Genomic DNA, 25,616 nt, shown 5'->3' with positions numbered 1-25,616 from the left:
GACAATGCGTTCCACGTGTGGTCGCGCATTATCTTGTTGAAATATGGCTGTGGCGGAGCCCTGAAGGTAAGGAAGGACAACTGGCTCCAGCACCTCGGATATGTAGCGCCGGCTATTTAAAGTACCGGCAATGCGTACTAGAGGCGTGCGAGAGTAATATCCAATACCGCCCCATACCATAATACCCGGTGCAAGACCAGTGTAGCGGTGCATAATGCAGCTGTCCAGCATCCTCTCTCCACGGTGTCTCCACACTCGAATCCGACCATCGTGGTGCTGCAGACAGAAGCGTGCCTCGTCAGTAAAGACAACGTCATTCCATTCTGCCGTCCACATCCGTCTGTAATCACACCATTGGGGACGGAGACGTCTGTGGTTCTGCGTCAATGGTAGACGAAGCAATGGACGTCTTGCGGACAGACCACTCTGCTGTAAACGGCGTCGAATGGTACGCGCAGACACTGGATGATGCGTTACAAACGCAATGTGCTGTGCTATGGTTCGGGATGTCACTGAGCGATCCGTCACTGCCATGCGCACAATTTGCCTATCAGCACGTGCAGTGGTGCACCGAGGTGAATGCGATCGACCACGTCGGTCCGTCGTACCCTCCTGCATCCAACGGTCACATATCCGCATTACAGTTGTTTGGTTTCGTCCAACACGACTAGCGATTTCTCTGTATGATAATCCACAATCTCGGTAAGTCACTATCCTTCCTCTGTCGAACTCGGATACTTGATCAAAAGATGTTCGCTGTTGTATACGAGGCATAACTGATCGTCTTGTGAAACAACCACAAGGTAAACACACGTGCCGAACGTACACTCGTCGAAATCGCCAAGCCTTAAATGGCGCTATGAGGTGGCGCCACAGGCGCGCGTGATGTGCGTCTGCGCTGAAATTCTAATCAGTTGCATATCTCATCGCCGCAAACCCATGGTGTAAATTTCACTTGATTCGGATGCTTCTTTCAGGGCGTTGCATTTACGGTGGCCAGCAGTGTATAAAGGCAGGACAAGTTTATTTGTCGCTGAGGATCACTACACACACAATTCAACACTCTTTTAAAACACCGTCTCCGCGCCACACGGCCCACGATTCCCCTGCGATCATCGCGAGGACTGTTGGCTGACTCTCGATTACGAGGAACATTCCCATGACAGTATTTAACTTTTAGCTCTTTCAGCCAATAACAGAATTCAGATCTTTCTATTGGCCGTCTTGTATGCTGCCTCGATAGGCGGTGCGTAAGTCTGCTCCTGTGAACTGCTGTGACAGAGGCCGAGAGTGAAGGAAGCGAGGAAGCGAGTAGGAACAGGAGAGGTGAAGCACTTCGGTACTGCATGTAACTTTACACTTTCAATAGAGTCAAAAACACAAGTAAATATCAGATGCATACATAACTTTGCCTAGGATGAGCACGCAGGTGTGAAGCCGTAGTCCATGTCTAATCCTGTGAAGTTAGGATGACTGTTCTGTATAATCTCAAAACTAACAAATACTCGTCGCTCTCCAAACTTTAACTGAACGTAACTAATACAAAGTCTCAATAGCAATCTAGCCCACTCGGTAGTAGAAGCGATATTTCCAGGCCGTCTGCTCATGATGAAACGGGCGAAATCCAGCCGGTGCTCGCTGAGCTCCGCAGTGTCGGGCAGGGGGCGCTTTGGACGGCGTAGTCAGTCTTCTCTCGTAGTGCCAACTTCCGAGAGCGTGGCATCGTAAATATCGACGCCACAGGCTGTTTCTTGCTCCTGCTAACAGTCCTTTCCAGTAGAGAGTGCATGTCTGCAAATACACTCCTGGAAATGGAAAAAAGAACACATTGACACCGGTGTGTCAGACCCACCATACTTGCTCCGGACACTGCGAGAGGGCTGTACAAGCAATGATCACACGCACGGCACAGCGGACACACCAGGAACAGCGGTGTTGGCCGTCGAATGGCGCTAGCTGCGCAGCATTTGTGCACCGCCGCCGTCAGTGTCAGCCAGTTTGCCGTGGCATACGGAGCTCCATCGCAGTCTTTAACACTGGTAGCATGCCGCGACAGCGTGGACGTGAACCGTATGTGCAGTTGACGGACTTTGAGCGAGGGCGTATAGTGGGCATGCGGGAGGCCGGGTGGACGTACCGCCGAATTGCTCAACACGTGGGGCGTGAGGTCTCCACAGTACATCGATGTTGTCGCCAGTGGTCGGCGGAAGCTGCAAGTGCCCGTCGACCTGGGACCGGACCGCAGCGACGCACGGATGCACGCCAAGACCGTAGGATCCTACGCAGTGCCGTAGGGGACCGCACCGCCACTTCCCAGCAAATTAGGGACACTGTTGCTCCTGGGGTATCGGCGAGGACCATTCGCAACCGTCTCCATGAAGCTGGGCTACGGTCCCGCACACCGTTAGGCCGTCTTCCGCTCACGCCCCAACATCGTGCAGCCCGCCTCCAGTGGTGTCGCGACAGGCGTGAATGGAGGGACGAATGGAGACGTGTCGTCTTCAGCGATGAGAGTCGCTTCTCCCTTGGTGCCAATGATGGTCGTCTGCGTGTTTGGCGCCGTGCAGGTGAGCGCCACAATCAGGACTGCATACGACCGAGGCACACAGGGCCAACACCCGGCATCATGGTGTGGGGAGCGATCTCCTACACTGGCCGTACACCACTGGTGATCGTCGAGGGGACACTGAATAGTGCACGGTACATCCAAACCGTCATCGAACCCATCGTTCTACCATTCCTAGACCGGCAAGGGAACTTGCTGTTCCAACAGGACAATGCACGTCCGCATGTATCCCGTGCCACCCAACGTGCTCTAGAAGGTGTAAGTCAACTACCCTGGCCAGCAAGATCTCCGGATCTGTCCTCCATTGAGCATGTTTGGGACTGGATGAAGCGTCGTCTCACGCGGTCTGCACGTCCAGCACGAACGCTGGTCCAACTGAGGCGCCAGGTGGAAATGGCATGGCAAGCCGTTCCACAGGACTACATCCAGCATCTCTACGATCGTCTCCATGGGAGAATAGCAGCCTGCATTGCTGCGAAAGGTGGATATACACTGTACTAGTGCCGACATTGTGCATGCTCTGTTGCCTGTGTCTATGAGCCTGTGGTTCTGTCAGTGTGATCATGTGATGTATCTGACCCCAGGAATGTGTCAATAAAGTTTCCCCTTCCTGGGACAATGAATTCACGGTGTTCTTATTTCAATTTCCAGGAGTGTGTATTGAAAAATACGCTCTAAATGAAAAAAAAAAAAAAAACTCCACGAAGGAATTATCTGAATGGGACCGAAATCGGTAGACGTGACGTACCTGTACGGATAAACAGACGATTACATTTTTATTTTTGAAAACGGACGATTTACTCAAGAGAAAGCGCATCACAAATTTAGCAAGTCAGTAATGCGTTAGGCCGCCTCTGTCCGTTATGCAAGCGCTTATTAAGCTTGGCATTGATTGGCAGAGTTTTTGCAAGTCCTCTTGAGTGATATCGTGCCAAATTCTATCCAAATGGTGCGTTGGATCGTCATCGTCAGATTCCCGAGATGACTGGAGAGAAATGGCACCCCAGACCACCACCCCCGGTTGTCGGTCCGTATGACGCGGGAGACAGCCAGGTTACTACCCCACCACTGTCCAGGGCGTCTCCTGACACCTTTTGGCTGATCATTGGAGCTCAGTCGAAACGGGACTCTTCACTGAAGACAATTATACTCCAGTCAGTGAGATTCCAAGCCTCGATGATCAGCGAAGTCGTGTCTGGAACCCTGACTGTCGCCCGCCATATGGCCTCACAACCAGACGTGATGGTCTGGAGTGCAATTTCATTTCACTGCAAAACTCTTCGGTTGTAATCCTCCTTACAGCACAGTGCTACGTCGACGATGTTCTAGGCCCTGTTTTGCTGCCCTTTATGGCACAGCATCCAGGGCTTACATTTCAACAAGATGATGCCAGCTCGCCCACGGTAGAGTTTCTACTGCGTGCCTTTATTCATAAACACGGTCTTGGCCAGTAGTGTCGCCAGCTCTCTCCCCAACAGAGAAAGTTTGAACCACTAAGGACAAGGCGCTCCGCAAACGTCGGAATTTTGACGATCTAACGCGCCAGTTGCATAGAATTTGGCAAGATGTCCACCAGGAGGACGTCCAACAACTCTCGCAATCAACGTAAGGCCGAATAACTGCTTGCATAATGGTTAGAGGTGGACGAACACGTTTCTGACGCGGTCTGTTTGTGAATCTCTTTCTCTTTTATAAATAATCCAGAGTTTCTGATATTATAACCATTTGATTTTCTGTATTTGTACATCACATCTACCGATTTCCGATCCATTCGGGTAATTCCTTCCTGTTGGGTCGCTTTGTATGTCTTAGCGTCTATGCTGGAGAAAACAGGCAATCTGGGAAAGATCAGTCGGTACTGACTTTACACAGTAAGTCCCGAACACAATAAATTCATTCAGGAGGAATGTCTGGCACATCATCTCGAGGCTGAACAAAAGCTCTCGTTCCCAGGATACTCGAAATCGTCCTGGCGTTTGCTACAACGAGTATGTGGACTACATAACCGCCCTGGGAATAATTTTTTACATTAATCCGTGAACAATAACTTCAAAAACTGCTACAGTCTCCACCTGCGCCTAATAATATGTGAACGGGGATCCTACAGTCTCATAATGTATGCGTTGAGAGTACAATCTCGTCACAATAATGCATTAGTCCACCTCTGGCAATTATGCAACCACTTATTCTGCTGACCATTGATTGACAGAGTTTTGGGAAGACCTTACTGAGGGATATCGTGCCAAATTCTATCCATACGGTAGGTTAGACCGTTAAATTCCCGAGATGTTCCTATTTGAGACGATCTGATACAGCTGAAGCAGTACTTCCTATTCGCAGACAATCGTAAGACAATGTAAGAGGCAGCACTGTCTCAAGACTCTTCTTCTGGATGGTCAGAGAAACTACGCAGTGACCTTGTCTCCAGTTTGTGTACCTCCGCATGAAGACTCCAGGAAACAACCTACAGGACGCTAAACTCGCATCCAGATCGCTGTCAGTACGGACACTAAAATTTTTCTCTTCAGCAGGTTACCGTTTAAAATTTACAATAGGTCAGTTTTCTTTAATAATATCACATGGGTGCGAAACTTAAGGAAGAAAGTAACTTTGGCATGACGTATCACTGCCATGTAATATAGCACGATGATACTTGGATCACATGTATAAAAAATTCCGACACTATACTACAGTACAGTACTGAAGGTAACCGAAGAAATATGTAATGAAACGAACAGAAATAACGCTTTTATTTTATTACAATAATTGAGCTGAAGTCAGCAGGATTTATGAAGTTCTCCTGGACATTATAAAAGACGGTACTTTGTTCTTAGTAGTGTGTGATACTTCCCCCATGAACCATGGACCTTGCCGTTGGTGGGGAGGCTTGCGTGCCTCAGCGATACAGATGGCCGTACCGTAGGTGCAACCACAACGGAGGGGTATCTGTTGAGAGGCCAGACAAACATGTGGTTCCTGAAGAGGGGCAGCAGCCTTTTCAGTAGTTGCAGGGGCAACAGTCTGGATGATTGACTGATCTGGCCTTGTAACATTAACCAAAACGGCCTTGCTGTGCTGGTACTGCGAACGGCTGAAAGGAAGGGGAAACTACAGCCGTAATTTTTCCCGAGGACATGCAGCTTTACTGTATGATTAAATGATGATGGCGTCCTCTTGGGTAAAATATTCCGGAGGTAAAATAGCCCCCCATTCGGATCTCCGGGCGGGGACTACTCAGGAGGATGTCGTTATCGGGAGAAAGAAAACTGGCGTTCTACGGATCGGAGCGTGGAATGTCAGATCCCTTAATCGGGCAGGTAGGTTAGAAAATTTAAAAAGGGAAATGGATACGTTGAAGTTAGATATAGTGGGAATTAGTGAAGTTCGGTGGCAGCAGGAACAAGACTTTTGGTCAGGTGATTACAGGGTTATAAATACAAAATCAAATAGGGGTAATGCAGGAGTAGGTTTAATAATGAATAAAAAAATAGGAGTGCGGGTTAGCTACTACAAACAGCATAGTGAACGCATTATTGTGGCCAAGATAGACACAAAGCCCATGCCTACTACAGTAGTACAAGTTTATATGCCAACTAGCTCTGCAGATGACGAAGAAATTGATGAAATGTATGACGAGATAAAAGAAATTATTCAGGTAGTGAAGGGAGACGAAAATTTAATAGTCATGGGTGACTGGAATTCGTCAGTAGGAAAAGGGAGAGAAGGAAACATAGTAGGTGAATATGAATTGGGGGGAAGGAATGAAAGAGGAAGCCGCCTTGTAGAAATTTGCACAGAGCATAACTTAATCATAGCTAACACTTGGTTCAAGAATCATAAAAGAAGGTTGTATACCTGGAAGAATCCTGGAGATACTAAAAGGTATCAGATAGATTATATAATGGTAAGACAGAGATTTGGGAAACAGATTTTAAATTGTAAGACATTTCCTGGGGCAGATGTGGACTCTGACCACAATCTATTGGTTATGAACTGCAGATTGAAACTGAAGAAACTGCAAAAAGGTGGGAATTTAAGGAGATGGGACCTGGATAAACTGAAAGAACCAGAGGTTGTAGAGAGTTTCAGGGAGAGCATAAGGGAACAATTGACAGGAATGGGGGAAAGAAATACAGTAGAAGAAGAATGGGTAGCTCTGAGGGATGAAGTAGTGAAGGCAGCAGAGGATCAAGTAGGTAAAAAGACGAGGGCTAATAGAAATCCTTGGGTAACAGAAGAAATATTGAATTTAATTGATGAAAGGAGAAAATATAAAAATGCAGTAAATGAAGCAGGCAAAAAGGAATACAAACGTCTCAAAAATGACATCGACAGGAAGTGCAAAATGGCTAAGCAGGGATGGCTAGAGGACAAATGTAAGGATGCAGAGGCTTGTCTCACTAGGGGTAAGATAGATACTGCCTACAGGAAAATTAAAGAGACCTTTGGAGAGAAGAGAACCACTTGTATGAATATCAAGAGCTCAGATGGCAACCCAGTTCTGAGCAAAGAAGGGAAGGCAGAAAGGTGGAAGGAGTATATAGAGGGTTTATACAAGGGCGATGTACTTGAGGACAATATTATGGAAATGGAAGAGGATGTAGATGAAGACGAAATCGGAGATAAGATACTGTGTGAAGAGTTTGACAGAGCACTGAAAGACCTGAGTCGAAACAAGGCCCCGGGAGTAGACAACATTCTATTAGAACTACTGATGGCCTCGGGAGAGCCAGTCATGACAAAACTCTACCATCTGGTGAGCACGATGTATGAGACAGGCGAAATACCCTCAGACTTCAAGAGGAATATAATAATTCCAATCCCAAAGAAAGCAGGTGTTGACAGATGTGAAAATTACCGAACTATCAGTTTAATAAGTCACAGCTGCAAAATACTAACGCGAATTCTTTACAGACGAATGGAAAAACTGGTAGAAGCCGACCTCGGGGAAGATCAGTTTGGATTCCGTAAAAATGTTGGAACACGTGAGGCAATACTGACCTTACGACTTATCTTAGAAGAAAGATTAAGAAAAGGCAAACCTACGTTTCTAGCATTTGTAGACTTAGAGAAAGTTTTTGACAATGTTAACTGGAATACTCTCTTCCAAATTCTGAAGGTGGCAGGGGTAAAATACAGGGAGCGAAAGGCTATTTACAATTTGTACAGAAACCAGATGGCAGTTATAAGAGTCGAGGGGCATGAAAGGGAAGCAGTGGTTGGGAAAGGAGTGAGACAGGGTTGTAGCCTCTCCCCGATGTTGTTCAATCTGTATATTGAGCAAGCAGTAAAGGAAACAAAAGAAAAATTCGGAGTATGTATTAAAATTCAAGGAGAAGAAGTAAAAACTTTGAGGTTCGCTGATGACATTGTAATTCTGTCAGAGACAGCAAAGGACTTGGAAGAGCAGTTGAACGGAATGGACAGTGTCTTGAAAGGAGGATATAAGATGAACATCAACAAAAGCAAAACGAGGATAATGGAATGTAGTCGAATTAAGTCGGGTGATGCTGCGGGAATTAGATTAGGAAATGAGACACTTAAAGTAGTAAAGGAATTTTGCTATTTAGGGAGTAAAATAACTGATGATGGTCGAAGTAGAGAGGATATAAAATGTAGACTGGCAATGGCAAGGAAAGCGTTTCTCAAGAAGAGAAATTTGTTAACATCGAGTATAGATTTAAGTGTCAGGAAGTCGTTTCTGAAAGTATTTGTATGGAGTGTAGCCATGTATGGAAGTGAAACATGGACGATAACTAGTTTGGACAAGAAGAGAATAGAAGCTTTCGAAATGTGGTGCTACAGAAGAATGCTGAAGATAAGGTGGGTAGATCACGTAACTAATGAGGAGGTATTGAATAGGATTGGGGAGAAGAGAAGTTTGTGGCACAACTTGACTAGAAGAAGGGATCGGTTGGTAGGACATGTTTTGAGGCATCAAGGGATCACAAATTTAGCATTGGAGGGCAGCATGGAGGGTAAAAATCGTAGAGGGAGACCAAGAGATGAATACACTAAGCAGATTCAGAAGGATGTAGGTTGCAGTAGGTACTGGGAGATGAAGAAGCTTGCACAGGATAGAGTAGCATGGAGAGCTGCATCAAACCAGTCTCAGGACTGAAGACCACAACAACAACAACAGTTTTGTAACGGCGTTACTCAGCTTTGTGGTGTTTTGCAAGTGAATAATTACGATAGTTTAATCAAAACTGTTTACCTGTGATTCTCCTAAAATCATTCACGAAGTAGGTTCCTGTCCTGCCCTGTTGTTACAATAATCCGAGTACCGTTTATGAAAAATGAAAATTGCAGTGCCAGTTAATTTTGCTTATGAACTAAATGATTGAGTTAGATTAAAGATTTGAAGTTAAAGCATTCATTAATTTCAGTCTCACTAACTTTAAATTTGAACTGTAATCTGAGGTGATCTAATTGTTGCAAATAGTAAATCAACTAATCAGAAGTCAATAGAGTTTCTTTTAATTATTTTTTGGCATTTTCCAAAGTTCATATGAAAATAGTAGACGTTATTGTGAGGTAGCGCCATTGTCATTTACAACAGAAAGTAACCATTAATCTAAGTGTTATCTTGTATGTTTTCAAAATTTCAGCTCTATTAGTTAATGATATTTCCAGTGCAAACTATTTTCTTTCTCGCTTTATTACGTAAATGTTTCATTTGTTTTTGCTAACGTGCGTGCAGCCCTCTGTTGCCGCGCGTGTTCGAGTAATTCTTGACATTGACTGTTCGGCTCATTAATTCACCTACCGAACAGAACTTTTGCCCAATTGGGCTGCCGACCGTATTTCTTTTAGCTATAATTATTTCAGTAACTCTTATTATTCTGTTCCGATCCATGTGGTACCCCTTCTCGTTGGCACACTACGTGAATAATAGCACAAACCTTTCGAACAACCATACTAAATTTTACAGTAATTAAGTAGGAGGAGTAAGTTGTCCCAGAAGGCATCTTGTTGTTAACCTCCCCCTCATTTATCGACTTTCTATTGAATCTTCGGAACGATAGCCTTTTCAAAATTTTATTCCAATTGTTTAGGCACATGCTTACACGCTCATATATTTCTAACATTGTCGATAGGAGGGAAGAGGGACGCTACATACTGACAGTAAAAATTAAAAATTTTTTCCTTAGCTGGGAGTGGAACCGGATCTTTCGAGCGAAGCGTTTCTGTATGTGTTACCTGCGGTGACGGAGCAAAAAAAAAAAAAAAAAAAAAATAAATAAATAAATAAATAATAATAATAATGATAATAATTAATTCTGCGTTTGAGCAAATCACTTCAGTAGTGGAATGCGCCGTTACATTGGTAGGCGCTGCTGCTACGGTCTTAGGTTCGAATCCTGCCCCGGGCATGGATGTGTGTGCTGTCCTTAGGTTAGTTAGGTTTAAGTAGTTCTAAGTTCTAGGGGACTGATGATCTCAGATATTAAGTACCACAGTGCTCAGAGCAATTTGAACCATTTGAACATTGGTAGGGCTACATTGGCACGGCCCTTGCCAATGGCAGCCGTGAGGAAGAGGCGGCGGCAGCATCAGAAAGCGGCGGCGGTGCCCCGATGGAGACGGATGGCCGGCGGCAGCGCGCCGCGGCCCCGCCTTCCGGCCCGGTTATCGGCCGCTGACCGCCGCTTCCTCTCATTAGCAGCCCGGGTCTCGGAGCACAGTGGGACAGCGTGGCACAATGGCGGGCCACGCTTCCTGCGGCCGCCCGCGGGCTCGGAGCTCAGCACCCGGCGTGGCTCTCCCGGGCGGATGGACCGTCGTGTCCCGGCGGGCGCCTTTCGGTGGTGACGGCAGCACTGAAGACCCACCGACAACAATTTACGAGCCGCGAGCTCGTGCTGCTCGTTAAAGTCATAGGGGACCCGTTCACGGGTGTTAGGCAAGCACTGAATGTAGGGGAAGGTTGGGCTATCGACGGGCCACCTATGGATAATGTGGAATAAAATCCTTGGATATTGTAATAAATATTTTGATTTCAGTGTAACTTGAACGTTATCTTTTGCATTTCACTATAGTAGACAACGAAACTATAAATGTTCACAGTCAACGAAATAGCTGAAAAATGAAAACATAATTCATGGCCCAATCGATGCAACTCGTTTTATTCATTGTCCAGGCAGTTTCTATGTATTACCTATAGTGTAATAGCTGATAAATATTACACACATCTAAATAAGATTCAATAAATTTAATACTGTTTAATTTTTATGTGTTTTGTTGGCTTCTGAAAACGCATAACATGTATTCGTAACCATAGAGGCTAAAAGCAGGAACGTTGCCTTGGAAGGCAGAAAAAAAACCACTTCTGACAGTTTATCAAAACAGTTAAAACCATTAGGAAAAATATAATGAAAACCATTACTTACGTTTTGTCCACAGTGACCTATTAGGCCTCAGATGAGACCAAATTTCAAGTGGCTCACTCAAGGCAACTCGCACTGCACGGGTTAACAGCGCCAGCCTCCCTGCACAGCCAGTAACTTTTATACTGTTAAAATGAAAAAAGGGTGCGAATTGCTCGTAGTTTCCAATCATGGGTTCAGAAATGTAATCAATAATACCACATCACTACGACGTTTCAGAAATTAATACTAGTCAATTACAGGAGCAAGTGCAAGTCTTACCTTCTTTCACTGTAGGTTTGTCTCTTCGCAGAGCATCTCACGACTAGGATGGCGAGAATCTGGCAACGCTAGGTCGGTTAATGACTGCTAGAGTGCGCCTATTGCTAATATCCACAGAAAAATCGAGCTGGCCCTTGGACGTGTAACGCCGGAAATGCATATCCGCCCATTTCCATCTATTGTACTATGAATTTTTTCCTTATTTTGTTACCTGAAGATATGACATTTCTGTGTCTTTGTATATTGTAATTGTTTTACTATTTGTATATATATGCATTTATGTCGATGTATAATTGATTTGTTTTGTAAATATTATTTGTATTTTTACGCAGGGTCTTGCCTAGGGAAAACTATGCTGTCGAACGATTACATCGATAGGTCCTGTGAAGAACCAAAGTGAGTAGGATCTTTGGTAGTGTTAACTCTGCCGCGTGGAGCGAGAGCAGAGCAGAGGCTGGCTGGAGTAGTGCAGTGAAGCAGGTGTTGTGTGACGCTCCCGCGAGTTGCCGCGCTTCCTGGGTTTGGCAGCATGTAATTGCGCTCGACTTGCTATGAGAGTTTCTGACACGGTGTCGCGGACGGGAAGCATTAGCTGGCGCACATCAAGAGCCCGTTTCGCCTCGTGACCGTGTCGAGAAGAAGGCGCGCCAACATCCAGCTTCTGCGACGGCCGACAATGAGTGACTGTCGCCACTTCCTCGATCGACGGCTTCAAACCTTCAATCAACCAACACGGAAGACTGGAAGCACGTATAGTTTTAGAACTGTATGGCAGAGCTCAGCTTTTCAAACTGTTGCCTCAAAAAATACAGCAACTTAGCATGAACCTTTGTTGCTCATTGTCCCAATTGCATTACCAAGCAGGGTCCCTTCCTTTTCCGGGATGGACCCGAGTGTCGTTGAAATTCAAACGCCAGCATTAAAGCAATGTCATTCCATTTCATTGCTTTAATTTCAAAGTTCAGTTAAAGTATTCATAGCTGGCACAATATTTAGGTCACACAAGCACAAATTAAGACTGCGAGTTTTGTTTCCATATTTTAGCTTACCTGTGACTGCAGCTCAGCTTGGTACGTACCAAATTTTACTATTTTTAATTGTTCAAAATCATTTAATTCAAGTTCAAAGTTAAATCTCTTATTTCTAAATTGCGTAGATTCAAGTAGCTTTTGAAACGATTGTTGATGTAGCCCAAGACTAACCTTATTTTATTGAATTTGGTAGTGCTTCAGAAACAAATTTCACTATTAATTTCAGTCATTAAATTAACTTTCAATTTTCCGGTTTTATTAATTCTTTTGCTAAATTAAGTCAGAGTGTAGCGAAATTTATTACTTCTGAGAAACATTCAGTTTTCACACAACACGTGTCAACCTTCAGTTGCCACGCTTTTTAGTGCTGATTATATGTGCATTAATCTTTCATTTTCAGTTATTATAGTAGTTGTCCATAAGACTGGCGACCGTAATTTTCCCCAAATCTCAAATATCTAATTATCGCCAATTAATTGCTAATGTAACGACCGCACATTTACTTTCTTTATTAATTTCACCCTTTTCTCAAAATTAATTTCCTCCAATTTCGTTTACATTTTTCCTTTCATTTAGATGTAACCCTTTCCTCCCTCTTTACCGACAGATTAACTTCAGTGACGATTGCTTTTCCCAAATTTCCATTAGGTAGACGCGGTTTAATTTTTCACTGTCATTAAGGTCGATAAGTGAGGGGGAGGTTACAGACGGAGCAGACCTATCAAAAAAATGGTTCAAATGGCTCTGAGCACTATGGGACTCAACTGCTGAGGTCATTAGTCCCCTAGAACTTAGAACTAGTTAAACCTATCTAACCTAAGGACATCACAAACATCCATGCCCGAGGCAGGATTCGAACCTACGACCGTAGCGGTCTTGCGGTTCCAGACTGCAGCGCCTTTAACCGCACGGCCACTTCGGCCGGCGAGCAGACCTATCGATAGCACTCACCCTTGTTACGGGCAGTGCAGAAGACAATCCGCTGAAGTTGACAAATTCATATATATGTAACGAAATTTAAAGTAAGACTCATTACTCTGCAATTATATTGCTAACAACAATTCATTGGAAATAGTAACAACCTTAAAACGGTCGCGAGTATCCTCGGGATCAACCCAAGACCACATAAAAGTGCCGGCAGGGAAGACCGATTCACTGGAAGGAATCACAGAAAATGCATTTCGACAGACGAAGTAAATGGATTTACAAAACACTCATTAGATCCGTTCTTGAGCATTTCCTCACTGTGTGGGATGTTTCCACGATTGAAGTACTAGGAGAGACAGGAAACATCGCAAGAAGAACAGCGTCTGTTGCCAGTGGTTCATTTAATAACAAGAGTGTCACGGTGGAGCTCTTCAGTTCCTGTGGCAGACGCAGTGTGCGATTTGTGCTTTTACCAGTGGGGGGGGGGGGGGGGGTGGCTTAGGGGGTTAGTATGATTACGTATGTTGGACCGCGGCGTTACCCATGGCTAAACAGTTATTTATAAATAGATGTTAATGCCGAAACTCACTATGCACGCGTATGCACTATCAGAAAAGCCATCCCTTGTTATATCTTTAAAAGTTCATTATAGGTAAAGCTTATTTAGAAAATCATCTGCATACAGGTATGCGACGGGAATTCAAAAAGTAAAGGCACATTTGTGAAAAGCTGTACTTATTCTGATGATAGAAAACTGAAACATGCTTTATTTTTCTACCTAACCTCCCTGGACTTAGTGTAGTTTTCCCGACGTTTTACGAGTTTTTTTTTATTTCATCAGAAAATACGTTTTTCGGTTGCATCTGTAACCAATTTTGCACCGCAGCAACGACGTCTTCATCGCTTACAAATCTTCCGTTAAGGGTCCAAACATGTGAAAATCACTTGGAGCCAGGTCTGTACTGTATGGTGGATGTTCCAGCACCTCGAATCTCAACTTCTTTTTGCGTCGGCTGTCCGTTTGGCAGAATGTGGGCGAGCGTTATCTTGCTGCAGGATGACACCTCTTCACAGTTACCACGACGTTTGGATCTGATTGCAGGTTTTAGTTTCGTACGCAACACATACAATACAGACCTGGCTCTAAAGCCTCGTTTACGCTGGGGCGACATCTTGCAACATTGTGGCATGCTACGGAAATGTGGAGTGCGTCGTCTTGTAGCATGCTACAAAAGGAAACATCTTGCGGCGTATGTTGCATGCAGCAGGTTAATTTATACCAAAGCAACAGAATTTGTGCCACACGTGTGTCGGTCTTGCAGTATAAATGACGATAAAGTATCGCAGCGGCGGCCTACTTGGTACTTGCACATGCAGCTAACAACGGAAATGAAAACCAAAGGAAAAGAAAACGATGCTGGAAGAGAAAAGTATTTAAAGAAGGTCCACGAAATAGTATCCTAGGAACTATAAGCACACGATGGTGCGTTATGTAGTAATGTGTGCTTTCGTCCCAGGCGCGTTAGTCCGCGCTATACCGTTGGCAAAAGGTGGCCTAACGGTAAATGTTCGCACAGGCACCGCCGGTCACAACCCCGTGTCAGGGCCCGGGGTGGGAATTTCAGCCCCCAGCTCACCCAACTCTGCGGTACGACTGCTGCGGTATGACTGCCACACTACTTCCCTCGCAAGCTCGCAAGTAAACGGATGACGCACCTTAGACGAAAGCAACAATGACAACATGAGAATGGTGCTTTAGTTCTAAATGTTTTGAAATGCTTAGCTACTACATAACACTTTTTCAAAATTAATAAGCAAACATATTAATAGTATTAATAGTAAGACTGTATTAAAAACTTTCAGTGTTCGGCTCCACAAATTTAAATTATATGTGTTTTACTCCAGTGCGTGGGAAATAAACATCCCAGGTTGGGATGCATAAACTAAAGCCAGAGGAGGGGATGGCCTGATGCAGAGGGGGGGAAATCCCCCCCATCCCCCCCTGGATATCGCACACTGGACTGCTGACGGTACAAGGCAGGCGATACACATCACCGAGAAGACTACTACGGACGTTCCAAGAAGACTCAGCACACGATTCGTGTGCCTCGTCTAATTACAACAACGAGAAAATGAAAGCAATTCGATCTCACGCACAATCGTATCGCTCTTTCTTTCGATGCCCCTTTTGCGAATGAAGCAGTGAACAAGGGAAACGTAAAAGGTGGCAGACCTTCAGCCACAAAGCTTAAGGAGGGTACACGTAAATGTCGGTGTGAAGGTGACTGATTCTGCTAGTGCTGTACTGCTGTTGCGTCCACGAATGATTGACCTTGCCGTGGTGGGGTGGCCTTCGTTCCTCAACGATACAGATAGCCGCACTGTAGTTGTAGCCACATTGGAGGTGTGTCTGTGAAGACAGACCTGTGTTCCGGGTAGCAGGCTTTTCAGTAGTTATTGCTATGTTGGCGCTATGAACGGCTGAAAGCTAGGGGAAACTTCCACGTTGCACGACATCGGATGTCAAAGTGCACGTATAATGCTGCGTCTTTCACGTAAGTTAACGTTTTTACTCTTCTTGCCTTTATTCAGTGAGTCGGTGCAGCAGTGTTCTTTTTTTCCGGAATATGCATGGGCTAGTCACATTAATCTGATTGGTCACCCTCTATGTTCGATGTCAACATGCAATAACCACCTACAGACAGCAAGTGGTATCATTATTAGTGGAAGGTATATAAAGCGTGTCGGAGAGGTGCGGAAAACAGTGGAGTCGTAGTCGTAAGGCGAAAACGAATCGGCTGAGATTCCAGCTGTCTTCCTGTGGAATTTAACTTAATTGAGTCCCTGTTATTGAAATTCACCAGCGGCATCTTCTGCCTTGTGGCCATTGACGTTCCGGTTACATGCCCTGGTCGTTGACGGGATTTTAGGCAGTGTGTTTTCCTTGTCGTTTTGTTGCTGTCGATCGTGGCGTGTAGTTCGACAGCTGTGGTGTATTGAAATCTACTGGTCGTTTTGCTGGTTGCGTGGAGCGGAACTGATTTGGTGGATTAGTCGGTTGGCTGTGTGTCAGTTGGGTTGCCTTCCGATTAAGAGATTGTTGGTCAGGCTGCCTGTCTGGCCTAAACGGGCGTTAGTGTTACACTTCCAGGCCGACCCTTGGAACTTCTGAGCGCCGTTCCGTGTCTGTTACATAGTAACTTCCCTGTTTGAGTTTTAGTTATTTGATTGATGTGTGGCCTTCAGCCGAGTTTTGATATCTCTTAAATTAATGTTCTTGTGTTGGCCTTAAGGCATTCGGTTGTGATGTTTTTGTATGGGGCCTTCTGCCGACTTTGCTTCGATTGTTTTAACATAAGGCCGTCTGCCGTTGGGATTGAAACACTTCTTATTGCTTAATATGCGGCCTCCAGCCGAGATTCATTACAATTAAAGTGCTAAGGCCTTCAGCCTGATTACATTGAAAATTTAGAAACTTTTTTGGGTGACATCACCAGAAGAACCTTCTACGTCAATTTTTTACTTAAGCCCTGTGTCTTGGATTTTGAATATGGCTTTCAGCTGATCTAAAGTTAATCAGAGGAGATCGATTAAAGTTTTGAGTGTTTTGCATCCTTGTTGTAATATTGTGTGTTAATAAATAAAGTTTGTATGTTGAGTGCAACTGACAGGAACTCATTTTGGCCCCTTTCCACAAGCTAACCCGCTCTGTCCTGCTAGCTCAGGAATTTCAGTTTCACATATCGAGAAAAATTGGAAAAACTTTTTTATAGCCAAGATCGCATTAGCTAATGTATGTTACTGAGTACCGCTTTCGACAGTTTGTCATCATTATGGTGGAGAACATACGGCACATTATAAATAGGTCTCTCAAAAGTAAAACCACATCAAGATAAGTGGTGCTTTTTATCTCTATATGGTTTTACTTTTGTCAAACCTATGTATAATGTGCTATATATTCTCCACCACAATTACGACATGGCATGAATGATAAACTCATAATGGAACACAATTTATAACCAAAAAATTTTTGATGATCGGAAACTGGCAGTTTCAACCGCTAGTAAATAATAAATATTAATTAATTCAATTTTGGCCATGAAAAGACTTTTCAAACTGGAAAGGACCACACATAAAACAAGTTAGATTGTAACATGTCCGATTTCGTTCATTGCTGACCCGTGGATTTTTCCACTGCCTAGTGGTCTGAGATCTCTGCATTCATCTTCGACAACTGGCAGTCCTCGACAGCGAGAAGCAGAGCAGCTGACGCTCCTCTGTGGAAAAGATTTGCGACCACTGCAAATTCTCCACTTTCAGCAGGCCATGCTCCACAAAATGTTTTAACATTCATGTTACCCCACATGGAGTAACGAATATTCAATTAATCTTCCACCCCGACCAAGGACTCTGAGAAGTACTGGCTATTGTTTAATTTAAAATTCAAATTTATAACGCATTGTTAGTTTTAATATTTGCTATTTCCTATTAATGTAATCTTTTCCCAACCACACAATACGTTCGGTATTCTACTGGTCAGAAATTGTTAAAACTGCTGACCGTGGAAGATGGTCACTACATTATTATAAAAGCCCATCTCTCGAGCTGTCAAAATAAATGTGCAGCAGTGTATCTGTCTTTCCATGCTTTTCGGTGGCAGCCAGTGAATGCACCATGAGTTGTACGACATCGCGCAACGAAATCACTCAGGCTGGTAGGGAGCTAGATGGTAGTGTGGATGGGACGGTCCGAGATTATTGGTGATCTGGCTCTCTTTCAGAGAAAAGTCGTAGAGCGAGAAAGAGTGAAACTATATTCCAGCGGCGTAAGCATACGTTGCTTGTCCCGTCGAAATCGGGGCATAAATAAGAAGCCTGCAAGCAGTGGCGGCGCACCATGTAAATGGGTCCATAAAACTTGTAAGCAGGTACGTGGCATCACGTAGCCCCGCCATACGTGCTCGGCTTTCGCGGGGAGACGGTGTCCCGAACACGCCGCCGGAACCCATTTGCATAGCATTTGCCGGCGCGCCGGATGTGCTGACGGCGATCCAGCAGCGAGGCGGGCGAACAGGATCGCAGCCTCGCGTCCACACGCGGGGCGGTCGATAGCACCGGCACCCTCTGGCGGGTCCCTTGGGAGCCCCGTTGCCTGGCAACGCATCAACCGCCAGCATTCACAGCCGGCAGCGCCTCCTCGACGTCATGCACCATCGTGAATGTGAAGCTAAACGTCGCAACTCACATTTACACGGCACGAATCATACACGTGCGTGGGAAATGCGGCATGTCGTGACGCATTTCCGCTACGTGGTAAGAAGCGTGAACCAATACGTGCAAGATCGCTTTCTACGAGGACAGCTCGAAAAGTGAAAGCAGACTGGTTTTACTGAGGATTCCAGCACACCGTATTATTCCCTCTCTTTGGGCTCTAAAATGCCGTTATTTGCGACGGCCTTCCGCCACCTGACCGGAATGGCTGGTGTCTCGCATAGTACCCCTCAACTCGTCGATGTCGGAGCCAGCGTCTTGCTGCACCAGTAACCTCCATATTAAACTTCCTGGCAGATTAAAATTGTGTGCCGGACCGAGACTCGAACACGGGGCCTTTGCCTTTCACGGGCAAGTGTGGTAGAACACTTTTACATGACACTTAATATTTTTAATTTTTTTGGGTAGGTTTGGGGAAATTACCCACTTACTATATCTAAAAATTCATCTAATGAGTAGAAGAAGTTGCCATTCAGAAATTCTTTTAATTTCCTTTTAAATGCTATATGGCTGTCTGTCAGACTTTTGATGCTATTAGGTAAGTGACCAAAGACTTCTGTGGCAGCATAATTTACCCCTTTCTGAGCCAAAGTTAGATTTAACCTTCAGTAGTGAAAATCATCCATTCTCCTAGCATTGTAGCCATGTACACTGCTATTACTTTTGAAATCGTTCGGATTGTTAACAACAAATTTCGCAAGTGAATATATATATTGTGAGGCTACAGTGGAGATCCCTAGCTCTTTAAATAAGCGTCTGCAGGATGATCTTGGATGAGCTCCAGCAATTATTCTGATCACACGCTTTTGTGCAATGAACACTCTTTCACTCAATGATGAGTTACCCGAGAATATGATGCCATATGCAAGTAGAAAATGAAAATAGGCGTGGTAAGCTAATTTAATGGGATGTATATCGCCAAATTTGCAATTACCCTAATAGCATAAGTAGCTGAACTCAGACGTTTCAGCAGATCTTCAGTGTGTTTTTTCCAGTTCAATGCCTCATCAATTCATACGCCTAGAAATTTTGAATAGTCTACCTTAGCTACCGACTTCTGATCGAAGCCTATGTTTATTAATGGTGTCATTCCATTTACTGTGTGGAAATGAGCATACTGTGTTTCGTCAAAGTTTAATGAGAGCCCATTTGCAGAGAACCACTTAATGATTTTCTGAAAAACATCGTTTACAATTTCATCAGTTACTTCTTGTCTGTTGGGTGAGTTAATTCTTGTCTGAAGTTTCATATCACGGCACACACTCCGCTGCAGAGTGAAAATTTCATTCTGAAAACATCTCCCAAGCTGTGACTGAGCCATGTCTCCGCAATATCCTTTCTTGCAGGAGTGCTAATTCCTCAAGCTACTGTGAAGTTTGGAAGGTAGGAGACGAGATACTGGCGGAATTGAAGTTGGGTGAAGCGGTAGCGAGTCGCGCTTGGGTAGCTCAGTCGGTATTATCCACGCACAGCTTCCTGCCGAGTGCATCCTTCATTGCGCCAAACAGATGCAAGCTGGAACGTGAGAGATTCGGGCTGTAGAATGGATAAAGAAAAGCAGTCCAGTGAAGCTTTGTGAGCTCCTCTCGGGAGCGCACACTTGTGTCAGGTCTTGTGATGTCAAGGAGAACGAGAAGTTGGTTTGCATTTTTGTGGCGAAGAAAACGCTCAAGGCGTTTCTTCGATTTCCTAAGGTCAGCACAATACATTTCCAAGCTGATCGTTGGAGCGAGGGCATCAAGCAGAAAAACACCTTCAGCGTCCCAGATGGCCGTCGACATGAGGATGTGGCTTTGAACTTATTTCTTCGCAGAAGAGGTAGTGTGCCGCCGCATCATGGATTGCCGTTTTGTTTCCGGTTCGAAGTGATGAAGACATGTTTCGTCGCCTGAGATGATGTTCGACAAAAAACTATCAGCCACGTGAAGCCCAGGCAATTCCGCACACGTGGTCCCTAGTTGCTCTTTATGTTCTTCTGTGAGGCGCCGAAGAATCCAGCCGGCACACACCTTTGAATACCTCAACTGATGTACGAGTGTATCAGCACTGTCAACACAGATGTTCAGCTGTGCAGCGAGGAGTTTGATTGTGATACGTCATCACCGCGAACGAGCGTGTCCGCACGTTCCAACAATGCAGGAGTCACAGCTGCGTGCAGCTAGCTGGTGTGCGAGAGATCGGAAAGGTTTGCGCGACCTTGTTCTGTTGATGAGAGACGCCTCGCCCAACGATCAGCGTGCTTTTATTCACTACCAGATCTCCGCAGAAATTCTGCACGCTCCTATGAATATTACTATGCTCTGGTTTTCCGCCAAAGGAAACTCAGTGACAGCTCTCTGCTTGTAACGCACCTCCACTGCAGATGCCATGTTGAAGGCTACGTACGCATAGCTCCGCCACATATTGGAACTTCATCAAAGTAGAAGGGCTCAAGCGAAAACCCCGGATTTTTTTTTCTTCCCAAATGACCGAGAAAAATGTGTTGCATACCTATTGAACGCCCCTCGTGCATCACAGACTCATCTGTGCAGGAATCTTAGAGCAACAAATGATACTAAGTTTAAGTGCCTTACAGCCTCCAAGGGCTCCCGCAACAAAAATATACGAAAAATGCGTCGATTTTGGTAGTAGTTTTGATGATAAAATTTCCGCGGACAGTACGCCGGTAGTTCAGACTGCTAACATATCTCTAATGTCCTCCTCTCGACGCCGTGAAGGCGCAGGGGATGTCTACCGGCCGCCGTGTCACCCTTTGCCTCGCTCCTTCATGCGGATGTGGTATGTGGGTGTATGTGGTCAGCACACCGCTCTTCCGGCCGTTTTGAACGTTTTCTAGACCGTGGAGCCGCTGTTGCTTGGTGAAGTAGCTCCTCAGTTGGCATCATGAGGTTGAATGCTCCCCGAACCAGGCCTCCCACCGAGGAGAAAACCGTCATAGTAGCAGGAATCGAACCTCGGTCCTCCGAATGGCAGTCATCTACACTGACCACTCAGCTGCGGAACTGGACATCTTAACTCTAAGTTCTAAGTTATTGTATGGGAGTTAAGCTTCTCCAGATGTTTTGCTCAACCTATATCTGCGTCAATCTCCGCCGGTGTTTTGTAAAGTTTGTTTAAAACGAACATGCACGCGCCGTGTTCTTGATAGCGTACTACTTTCTCACGTTCTCTGTGCGATTTCTGTACAGGCAAAAACATTGCTTCCTCACAAATATTCGAAACTTGTTTATTGTAGAAATACGCTATCACTGACACACTGTGTAGGTCGAAATTGGAATGTCTTCATTTAACACGACCGTACGTTCGAAAGCACACCACCAATCAATCACGTTTAGCCAACCTCAGCTATCACATCTTGTCGAAGTGTTGGGCGCCTTTCAATCTATAATGTGTTTCGGGCTTTTCTCTGTTGTTCTTTGAGAATCGTTAATGACTACATTTTCGGACACAAAATCCGGGGCGTTAGCCATAGCCGACGTGTGCCGCTACAAAGGGTAACGGTCGCAAATGAGGTGGTGAGTATTTTCTGCAGTGTGAGCCCATATCGAATCTTTTCAGTATAGTATTATTTTCCATCCGGAATTTTTGCAACTCGAAACTGAATATCCACGAGTCATCAAATTACTGGGAAATTTCCACGGATGTAGGTACAAATGGCACCTTATTTAGTATCATGATTTTTGTTTCAATGGTTCTTTAACTACTGGAACAGGAGTTAAGGTGGTATACAAAAACCAGTAAACTGAGGATGCAAGATTTGTAAATCCAATATTTTGGACTTCAAGCATTTCCTAAACGTAATCCGTTTGATGTTAACGCTAACAGAACCGTATTTGATCATCAAACCAAACAGCTATATCAGTCCAAATAAATTATAAAAATGTATGTATATGTCTATGTATGTATGTTCCACATCTCTCCCGAAACCACTGGACCGATTTCAACCAAACTAATAAGCCGTATCACATACCGCCTGGAAAGAATCACTGTGGGGGTAAGAAATGTTGAAAGGAAAAAGGTTTATCGCTCACTACTTTTTCTGCTGTTCATGAAGTAAAACGGCCGCAACAGACAGTCACTCATTTACTAGCCTGGTGTGGCAGTTAAAAATAAAAAACGATAATCGAACTTCTAAATTCCGCGTTTAAGAAATCGTCCACGCAGGAGAATCAGAAAAATAACTGAAAGAGTTTAGAACAAATGTGACGCCATGTCCGGATGGAATAAAATGCGGTACTACAAAGAGTACTCTACGACGCTGCCCCCTTACTTCGCTTGCATTTTTCGTGAATCTGTAGCCCAGTGCAAAGTCTGAAGAGATTGAAACAAAGCGCTGTATAGTTTAGAACGGACCCACAAAATTACAGACCAATGTCGTTAAGCCCGCCCGGTTTGCCGAGCGGTCTACCGCACGGCTTCCTGGGCGGGAAGGAGCGCCTGGTCCCCGGCACGAATCCGCCCGGCGGATATGTGTCGAGGTCCGTTGAAACGGCCAGTCTGTGGATGGTTTTTAGGCGGTTTTCCATCTGCCTCGGCGAATGCGGGCTGGTTCCCCTTATTCCGCCTCAGTTACACTATGTCGGCGATTGCTGCGCAAACAAGTTCTCCACGAACGCGTACACCATCATTACTCTACCACGCAAACATAGGGGTTACACTCGTCTGGTGTGAGACGTTCCCTGGGGGGTCCACCGGGGGCCGAACCGCACAATAACCCTGGGTTCGGTGTGGGGCGGCGGAGGGGTGAAGTGGACCGCGGTAGTCGTCGTGGGGTTGTGGACCACTGCGGCTGCAACGGGGACGGAGCCTCTCCGTCGTTTCTAGGTCCCCGGTTAAGATACAATACAATACAATACAATGTCCTTATATTCTATTTGCTGCAGAATTCTAGAACTCATTCTCAGTTCGAATATAACGTATTTCCTAGAGACCGAATAGCTTATGTCCACGAGTCAGCACGCTTTTCGAAAGCATCGCTCGTGTGACACTCAGCTTGCCCTGTTCTCACATCCACATCACATACAGCGAACTATGGATGAAGGGCAAGAGGCAGATTCCATATTTCTAGATTTCCGGAAGGCATTTGGCACGGTACCCCACAGCAGACAGTTAACGAAGGTACGAGCACACGCAGTAGATTGCCATATGTGACCGGCTCGAAGACTTCTTAATAGTAGCCAGTACGTTGTCTTCGACGGCGAGTGTTCATCAGAGACAAGGGTACGCCTGGAGTGCACCAACGAAATGTGATAGGACAGCTATTACTTTTTATATACCTAAACTGTCGGATCAGGTGGGCAGCAATCTCTGGTTGTTTTTGTTGATGATGCTGTGGTGTACGGTAAGGTGTCGTCGTTGAGTGACTCTAGGATGACAGAAGATGACTTAGACACAATTCTAGTGAGAGGTGGCATGAGCCCCCTCTCATATTTCTATCTTACGATTTTCGTCTCTAATTGCATGCGGTGAAAAGTTGCTATTCCTTCACACGCGGACTTCCCACGCAGCGTCTCTCGTCACCCGGGTGGTCCATTGACCAACGGGCTCTGCTGATCTGGAAAGGGTTAAGCCGACGGGTGTGAGGAAGTCGAGTGAATGCTTTGCAGACGCCGACATTGTCAAAAGACACGCCCGGAGGGGTCTGAAGTAGCGGCTGGGCTAGAGGTTCCGTTACTTCACAGAAACTTAGCGAAAACACTTTCTGGCGGGCTACCAGCGAGGCGTGGGAATGACTTGTGTACCCAGGCAGTTGTGGCGGGAAAATTCCCGCGCTTTCTGCAATATAGTAACTGTGATTGGCTTGCTCAGGGCATAGCTCCATGACGTAGCAATAGAGTGGAATTTTCCGCCGGTTTTCGAGTTGCTGATTGGAACGTTTAACCACGGCCACTGTCGTGGGGGCGGGAATGTTTTGTGTTCGGCCTGTGCGGGTGCTCTAGGTAGTCGGCTCTCGCCTTTCGATCGAGGACGTCGAAGCAACCAGCCATCGCCACCGGTACGCCAGATCGTGTTCTGGCAGGTAAGAAGACAGTTTGGTAACGTATGTCCGCAGCACCGGCAGATAGGGATTTTCCTAGGTGATAATCAGAGCTCAGCAGAGCGCGCCTGTTCGTCTTTTTCTAACTTTGTTCTGTCTTGAGTAGCAGCAATTAATGTTGGGTTAGCCGTGTGTCTCTCTTAAGATTTGAGTGGCAAGGAATTGGCTCCACATACCACTTTTTCTTAAACCTCACAATCTAGTTTAGGGACAACTTCACCTTCACAGCGTTTGTTTGAGAATCCAATTTGAGCCAATTTGATGTATTATAAATGTTTCATGTGTTTTTGTTTATTATTTTGTGTTTAGTCTTAATAAATCATATTGTTATTTTGGACAGAACTTTCATTCTGTTAATCGGTAGAGCAACCCTACCATTCATCACTATGTTAATGAAACCTTCGTTTATTTAACTTATTTATCAAATTAAATTATTGCAGGTGCCAAACTCTCTTCTACTCCACTGGCAGGGTTGATTAGAGTCAGTTCGCGTATTTTTTTTAATCATTGTGCAACAGCAAAAGTCGGAGTTAGAATAGGGGGGGGGGGCTTAGAGCATCATTTACATATGTAGATTCTAGAAGAATTTAGTGTTAAATACACTGCTAGCCCCGGCACCTCGCACTAGTTTCTCTCATGAAGGGCAGGTGCCTCTACATGCAGAAAAATGCAAGTTAGTGTGTATGAATGGATGCTAGTAGTGGCCTGCTTGACACAGTTACGTCGTGTTAATATCTGGGCGTAACGTTGCAGAGCGATGTGAAATGGAACGGGCTTGTGGGGATTTTCGTAGGGAAGGCGACTGGTCGACCTCGGGTTATTGGGATAATTTTAAGAAGGTGTGGTCCGTCTATAAAAAAAAACCACGTATAGGACGCTAGTGTGACCGATTCTTGAGTACTGCTCGAGTTTTTGGGATCCGCACCAGGTCGGACTAAAGGAAGAAATCGAAGGAATTCAGAGTCGGGCTGCTAGGGTTGTTACCGATAGGTTCGAACAACACGCAAGTGTTGTTTCCGGAACTCAAATGGGAATCACTGGCTGGAAGGTGACGTTAATTTCGAGGAACACTACTGAGAAAATTGAGAGAACCGGCATTTGAAGCTGACTCCAGAACGTTCCTTCTGCCGCCAA

The sequence above is a fragment of the Schistocerca nitens genome, chromosome 1 (assembly GCF_023898315.1).
Source record: "Schistocerca nitens isolate TAMUIC-IGC-003100 chromosome 1, iqSchNite1.1, whole genome shotgun sequence".
Taxonomy (NCBI): Eukaryota; Metazoa; Arthropoda; class Insecta; order Orthoptera; family Acrididae; genus Schistocerca; species Schistocerca nitens.
The sequence above is the reverse complement of the archived record's forward strand: the minus strand, read 5'-3'. Positions refer to the sequence as shown.